Source organism: Ovis canadensis, chromosome 14 (assembly GCF_042477335.2).
Source record: "Ovis canadensis isolate MfBH-ARS-UI-01 breed Bighorn chromosome 14, ARS-UI_OviCan_v2, whole genome shotgun sequence".
NCBI lineage: Eukaryota > Metazoa > Chordata > Mammalia > Artiodactyla > Bovidae > Ovis > Ovis canadensis.
In genome coordinates this window covers 63,894,073-63,902,623 of record NC_091258.1, presented here as the reverse complement: position 1 = coordinate 63,902,623, position 8,551 = coordinate 63,894,073, and positions in this window count along the sequence as shown.

The window sequence follows — 8,551 nt, the reverse complement described above, 5'->3', positions numbered from 1 at the left end:
CTTTTTTCTGTGATTATTACATCAGCTTCTAGATCATCAGGCATTAGACGGATCCCAGAGGTAGGAGACCCCTGTTTAGAGAGTGAAGCCACCTAAACTGTGTAGCCATTGCCAGACAGAAAATGTAACCCCATTAGATTATCACCCTTGCTGGTCTCTCTGATTTGAAATGCTGAAGGACTCGAGGACTCAGTCCTAGGTCCTCTTCTCTTCTCCATCTACACACATTCCTTTGACAATCTCCACCAGGCCCATGGTTTTATACACCATATACTATGCTGATTACACCCAAATTTCTGTCTCCATCTCAGGACTCTACCCCAAATTCCAATCTCACACATTGAACCACCTCATCGGTATCTCCATTTAGATTTCTCAAGTTTTCCAAGTAAAAAAGATCTCTTAGAGCACCCCCACGGAGAAGGCAATGGCACCCCACTCCAGTACTCTTGGCTGGAAAAGCCCATGGACCGAGGAACCTGGTGGACTGCAGTCCATGGATTGCTAAGAGTCGTACCTGACTGAGTGACTTCACTTTCAGGTTTCACTTTCATGCCTTGGAGAAGGAAATGGCCACCCACTCCAGTGTTCTTGTCTGGAGAATCCCAGGGACGGGGGAGCCTGGTGGGCTGCCGTCTATGGGGTCGCACAGAGTCAGACACGACTGAAGCGACTTAGCAGTAGCAGCAGAGCACCCCCAAAGTGACCTCACCCCCAATCTTCCCCATCTCTGGAAATTGCAGCACCATTTTCCTGGTTGCACAGGTAGAATACCTCGGAGTCATCCTTGACTCCTTTCTCTTCTCTGACATCCAGTCTGAAGGGAACTCCTCCCATCAGGTCTTCCTTCAGCTTTTTCAGACTCAGTCACCCTCCCCCCACACACATCCCCCACCATCCCCCTGGTCTGGTGACTCCTCACTGGTCTCCCTGCTGCCTCGTCCCCATAGTCTGTGCTCCACTGGCAGGTAGAAGTGCTCCAGTCAACCAAATGACATCCCTTTACCGCCCCAAACCCTCCATCAGCCCCTCCACTCCCTGGGAGGCTTTAACAACTTCTTGCCTGCAATGCCCTTTTCCCAAGTGAGCTCCAGCCTCTTTGCTATTTCTTGAATTTGCCAGGCATATTCCTCCCTCGGGGATTTTGCCCATGCTCTTCTATCTGCTTTGAGGGCTCTTCCACCAGAAGTCTGCATAGCTCTGTCCCTCATTCCGTTCAGGTTTCTACGCCAAAACCACCTTCTCAAGAGTTCCCTGGTGGTCCAGTGTTTAGGACTCTGAGCTTTCACTGCTGAGGGCGAGTCAGGGAACTAAGATCCTGCAACTCGCACAGCAAGGCCAAAAATTTTTAAATAAAACTAAAAATATTAAAAAACAAACACCATCTTCCCAGTACTATGCCTGACCACTACATAGATATAGATACGTAACTATCTGTGTGAGTGCACTCAGCTGTGTCTGACTCTGCGACCCCATGGACTGTGGCCCACCAAGCTCCTCTGTCCATGGGATTTTTCCAGGCAAGAACACTGAAGTGGGTTGCCACTTCCTACTCCGGAGGATCTTCCTGACCCAGGCATTGAATCTGCACCTCTTGCATCTCCTGCGCTAGCAGACAGATTCTTTACCACTAGCGCCCCCTGGGAAACCCAGATATATACCTATATGTATGTCTATATGCTTTGGCCACAGTGTGTGGCATGGAGATCTCAGTTGTCCCACAAGGGATTGAACCCACTCCCCTTGCACTGGAAGCATGGATTCTCAACCACTAAGCTGCCAGGGAAGTCCCTGACCACTATTATATTGGAGGCCCCTTCCCAGACCCTGCGGGTTCCTTTTATTTTCTTGCTGTACCATCCGGTATGTGAGATCTTATTTCCCCCACCAGGGATCAACACGCACCCCCTGCACGGGAACCACAAAGTCTTAAGCCAGTGCCTAGACCAAGGTCCATCACAGAGCTGTTGTTCAGTTGCCAAATCACGTCCAGCTCTTTCCGACCTCATAGACTATAGCAGGTCAGGCTCCTCTGTCCTCCACTGTGTCCTGGAGTTTGCTTAAATTCATGTCCATTGAGTTGGTGATGCTGTCTAACCATCTCATCCTCTGTCATCCCTTTCTCCTTTTGCCTTCAATCTTTCCCAGCATCAGAGTCTTTTCGAGCGAGTCAGCTCTTCACATCAGCTGGCCAAAGTGTTAGAGCTCCAGCTTCAGCATCAGTCCTTCCAATGAATATTCAGAATTGATTTCCTTTAGAATGGACTGGTTTGATCTCTTTGCTGTCCAAGGGACTCTCAAGAGTCTCCTCCAACACCACAATTCAAAAGCATCAAATCTTTGGTGCTCAGCCTTCTTTATGATCCAACTCTCACATGTGTACATGACTATTGGAAAAATCATAGCTTTAACTGTACAGACCTTTGTCGGCAAAGTGATGTCTCTGCTTTTTAATACATTGTCTTGGCTTGTCATAGCTTTCCTTCCAAGGAGTAAGCGTCTGTTAATTTCATGGCTGTGGTCACCGTTAAAGAGTAGGCTGTAGTCATAGAGTAGGCTGGTAATATGTACTTGCTGAAGTGAACTGAGTCCGAAAACAGATGGGATAAGGTGACAGTCAGAACCCATACAGAGTGTCTGTGACAGATGTAAAGCACATATACAGTACGACTGTTGCGTAGACAGTGTAGAGCCCCAATAAACATTGTAATGCTCAAAAACAGTATGAACTCCAGTTTAAACAGCATGACCCTTGTTAGCCTTGTCCAGATATGCTCACCTTCATAAAGTGATCCGAACTCCATTCGAACAATTCCATCCAAACTTTGTAAACCGGGTGGACCCATATAGCAGGGCAACCTACATAAATGGTATAAACCCCACAGAGACAGTGTAACCCTCATAAACAGTGTGAGCCCCGTACAGATGGTAAGGAAACAAATAAACCAGGTGTACTCCGTACAAATGACTTGTTCCCTCTTCAGTATGCGCTGCCACAGAGGCAGCATCACCTGCTTAACATGGTGTGAATTCCTCTAGCAGTAGGGTCAGTTCCCATCCCAGGGTAAACCTCACATGTATGGTGCAGGTAAGCATGTAGACAGGGTCACCTCAAGCAGCAGCGGGAGTCTTCATGTGAACAGTGTGGCCCCATAGTATGGCCTCAGGCAGTGTAACCTACCACGTGTCCCCATGTGGAAAATGCCACGGCTCAGGCGAACCACTCTGTGGACAGTGTAGCCTCAACCCTGCTGGCTCAGATGGTAAAGAATGTGCCTGCAATGCGGGAGACCCGGGTTCCATCCCTGGGCCGGGAAGATCCCCTGGAGAAGGGAATGGCTGCCCATTCCAGTATTCTTGCTTGGAAAATCCCAAGGACAGAGGAACCCAGTGGGGAGCCCATGGGGTGGCAAAGAGTCAGACATGACTGAGTGACTAACACACAACCAACAGGTGCAGTAAACACCAATGTCACTGTCGGGTTTTTAAAACATATTTATGTGTTTGGCTCTGCAGGGTCTTAGTTGTAGCCTGTGGAATCTTTGATCTTCGTTGAAGTATGTGAGATCTTTAGTTGCAGCATGCAGGATCTAGGTCCCCGGCCAGGGACTGAGTATGGTCCCCTGCCCTGGGAGCACCAAATCCTAGCCACTGAACCACCAGGGAAGTCCCGACACTGTCAGTCTTACCAAGTCATAGATAATGTAACCTTCTCCCACAGACAGGTGGAAACTCCTTATTCCATTCAAACCCTCTGGGCTCAAATACAGGTGGCCGAATATACCTGGCAAATAAGATATAAGACATATGGATAGAGTGGGGCTTCCACAAAAGCTGTTAAAAGACTCAGTGTCAACCCCCTACACCCCATATCCCTGCTTGGAATTTGGAGCCAATGGCAAGAGCTTCAGCAGGCACTGAGGTAGAAGAACTAACTGTGACTGAAAAGACAGCAAGGTGATTCTACCTCTTCAGAGGAAAGAGAAAAACACCTCTCTATTTTGTTGAAGCCACTGTTGTTTGGATTTCTATTGCTTGTGCTCAATAAAGTTGAAAGACGATTAACATTTAAAAACCCCTCTGGGCTTTCGTAATTTTCATGTGTGTGCGCACGCGCTCAGTTGCTCAGTCATGTCTGACTCTTTGTGATCCCGATGGACTATAGCCGCCAGGTTCCTCTGTCCATGGGATTCTCCAGGCAAGGATATCGGAATTGCCATTTCCTCTTCCAGGGGATCTTCCCAACTTAGGGATCGAACCCATGTCTCTTGCATCTCCTGCATTGACAGGTGGATTCTTTACACCTGCACCCCCTTGGAAGCCTGTGTAATTTTCATACAACTTCACATATCCTCCCAAGCCTGAAAGTCTTAACTCTCCAGTAAAATTTACCCAACTCCCCTTCAACACAAGGTGTTATGACTTGTGTTGACAGTATGACTCCCTAAGGTGTGGTGTAACCCATCACCGAGAATAGGCCCCAAATAAAGGCCAAGAAATGAATTCTTTTAAAAAAATTTTTTATTTGGCTGCACCAGTCTCAGTTGCAGTACATGGGATCTTTTTTTAGTTGTAGCAAGTGGACTCTTTAGGGGCAGGATGCACATGTGGGATCTAGTTCCCAGATCAGAGATTGAACCCTGGGCCCCCTGCATTGGGAACATGGAGTCTTAGCCACTGAACCAGCAGGGAATTCCTGAAAAGCAGGGACTCCCAGAGTCTAGTGCAGGACAGAGCACATAAAAAATCACTGCTCCCATTTACTGAGCACTTATTATACGCAAGGCCCTAGACTCACCATCTCGTTTCATCCTCAGCTCAACCTAATGAGATAGATACTTGAATGATTCCCATTTTTCAGATTAGGAGACTGAGACTTGAGAGAGGTTCCAGGCCCAAGGCTACACAGCTAAAAATCGTTACAAAGGGACCTCAAGCACTACACCATAACGCCTCCTGATGGATTGATAAATGCCCCTCAGATACGCTGCACCCTGGAATTCTTTCAGAAAGCACTACCACAGCACCCCCACAACACACACAAACTATGGACAAAGTTAACAGTAAGGCTGTGACAACATAAACCCTGCAGGTGGTGACAAGTTCCTTCTGAATACTACTACTCACCACAGTAGTTAAAATGTTTAAAATTAATTAATTTATGTTTGGTTGGGCTGGGTCTTCATTGCTGTGCACAGGCTTTCTCCAGTTGCTGTGAGCAGGGGCTACTCTTCCATGTGAAGTACAGGCTTCTCATTGTGGTGGCTTCTCTTGTGGTGGCGAAGCACACGTTCTAAGCCCACAGGCTTCAGGAGAGGCAGCACATGGCTCAATAGCTGTGGCACTCCACAGCCTGCGGAATCTCCCAGCCGATGAAATCTTCCCCGACCAGGGATTGATTCCATGTCCCCTGCATTGGCAGGTGGATTCTTAGCCACTGCACCACCAGGGAAGTCTAATACTTGACATTTCTGAGGACTTACCCTCAAAAGACATGAGGAGACAAAAAAATACTTGGCACATCCTTTTTTTTAAAAAATATTTATTTATTTGGCTATATCAGGTTTTAGTTTCAGCTTTGCACATCTTAATTCTTTACATTTTTATAGCAACCCTATGCCATAGGATTGAAAAAAAAATTATCCTGTAATAGATGTAGCCACTGAGGCACAAGGGATTCATGACTTGCCCAAGGTCATACAGCTGGGAAGAAGCCCAGCTCAGTTCCACCCTGAGCAACCTGGCCAAGCCTATGTTATCCCACTTCCTGTAGCACCACTTCCCCCAACTCCACATGACAGTGGAATTTTGATGAACTGTGTAACTAAGTTAACTACATTTTATGTAATTCTTCCAGGGACATGTGAAATAGGCCTTGGACTGTGTGAACTGTCACAGACGGGTCTCCTCTATGCATGGTGTAACTAGAATAAGCAGTGGGGGGTTCCTCTGTGGACATTAAAAACACACCACATTCAGAGACAATCTTGAACAGACAGTTGATGTTGTTAAGCAGTCGCAACTCTTTGTGACCTCATGGACTGTAGCCCACCAGGCTCCTCCGTCCGTGGAATTTTCCCAGCAAGAATACTGGAGTGGATTGTCATTTCCTTCCTTCTTTCCAGGGGATCTTCCTGACCCAGGGATGGAATGTTCGTCTCCTGCAAGCGGGTTGGCTCTTCACCACTGAGCCACCTGGGAAGCCTGGGCAGGAGAGAACCCCTGCCACTGTAGCATTATGCTCCCTAGGCAGAGTGAATTTCTTTGTGGAGACTGCAGAGCTCATTGAGTCTAATTCTCCCTCATGCCTGATACAGATTAACTGTGGAGCATGAAACACCATCCCAATCAATGGAAATCCTCCCCTCCCCAACACCACGTAAGCTCCCAATGGGCTATGTAAACTTTGGCCCAATATGCACCTCCCCATGGACAGTATACTTAATCTCTTTCATATCTGTGACAAAGTTAACACAGACAGTGAACATCACTAAGCATGGGGAACTTTCTGTGGCTGCTGTGAACACCTGTGGGACAGCATGAACCATTTTCCAAGGGTCTACCTAAATGTGCTGTGGGAACTCTCTGATGAATATAAGTTTGTTCAGACCCACCCATACTCAGCTATGCAGATGACACCACCCTTATGGCAGAAAGTGAAGAAGAACTAAAGAGCCTCTTGAAAGTGAAAAGAGGAGAGTGAAAAAGTTGGCTTAAAGCTCAACATTCAGAAAACTAAGATCATTGCATCTGGTCCCATCACTTCATGGCAAATAGATGGGGAAACAGTGGAAACAATGGCTGACTTTATTTTTCTGGGCTCCAAAATCACTGCAGGTGGTGATTGCAGCTATGAAATTAAAAGACGGTTACTCCTTGGAATGAAAGTTATGACCAAGCTAGATAGCATATTAAAAAGCAGAGACATTACTTTGTCAACAAAGGTCCATCTACTCAAGGCTATGGTTTTTCCAGTGGTCATGTATGGATACGAGAGTTGGACTATAAAGAAAGCTGAGTGCCGAAGAATTGAAGCTTTTGAACTGTGGTGTTGGAGAAGACTCTTGAGAGTCCCTTGGACTGCAAGGAGATCCAACCAGTCTATCCTAAAGGAGATCAGCCCTGGGTGTTCATTGGAAGGACTAATGTTGAAGCTGAAACTCCAGTACTTTTGGCCACCTGATGTGAAGAGTTGACTCATTTGAAAAGACCCCGATGCTGGGAAAGATTTCAGGGCATGAGGAGAAGGGGACAACAGAGGATGAGATGGTTGAATGGCATCACTGACTCAATGGACATGGGTTTGGGTGGACTCTGGGAGTTGGTGATGGACAAGGAAGCCTGGCATGCTGCAGTCCATGGCGTTGCAAAGAGTCGGACATGACTGAGCAACTGAACTGAGCTAACGTCTACCCTATGGGCATAGTATAAACAGCTCTGTAAAATTTCCCTCAACTCAGGGCCCATTCAATATGGGCCTACTCAGTATGGGCCCACTCAATATGGAAGTGCAAACTCTCTTTTAGAATGATATTAAAATAGCAGTAATAATAGGACAGTATAAGGTAGTATAACTCATGACATAATATAGTGTGTTCAGTTGCTAACCTGCCTCTGACTCTTTGCAGCCCCATGGACTGTAGCCCGCCAGGCTCCTCTGTTCATGGGATATTCCGAGAATACTGGAGTGTGTTGCCATTCCCTTCTCCAGGGGATCTTCCTGACCCAGGGACTGAACTCATATCTCCTGCATTGGCAGGCGGACTCTTTACCACTGAGCCACCTGGGAAACCCTGTAATATAATAGCATAAGAAATAGTGTAGGACTCTTTCCCAGTGTGAACTTCTTGCAGACAGTGAAATTTCTGCCACTCTCAAGGGAAATCTGTGGACAGCTGATAATGTGAATCTCATGGATAATGTCAATCTCCTTCATACTCAGTGAATCCCACTGGACAACTGAGATTTCCCTATAGCTCAAAGTGAACTGACCATGTCACAATATACTCTCTCACTTGTAGTGTGAATGTTATAGGCGTACGGCCCTGCAATAGTCTGGGTGCATTTTCTTCATATCTGGTGTGAACCCCGTATCTGGGCAGCAGGAATCTACTACCAACAGGGCATATCCTTCTCCTCCCAACCCCAGTGTGATCCCTCCCCCCAGCAGGTGTGAACACCTACAAAGTGTAAGCTCTTCACGGAAGGCAGTGATGCTCCATGAAGGGCTGTATTTCCCCATCTCAAGCCTTCCTCTCACCCCACGCCCAGGGGCGCTATCAGAAAACTGAGCCGCCCTAAATGTCAAAGTCTTGGGGAAGGTGGCCTGTCCCCAGGGTCACCAAGCCCCAGGCCACGCGCGGAGACAACTCCGCAGCGCGCGCCACCACACAAGTGCTAGTTCTCTACCCTCCCGATGGCAACAGGGCTTTCCGCGGGGCCGCGCCAGACTTTCTGAGACTGTTGATTGGTTGTAGTCGCGGCCACCCGGCAGCCAATCAAACGGGGGAAAGGTGACATCACTTATGCTCCTTCCCTCCCCCCCCAAACT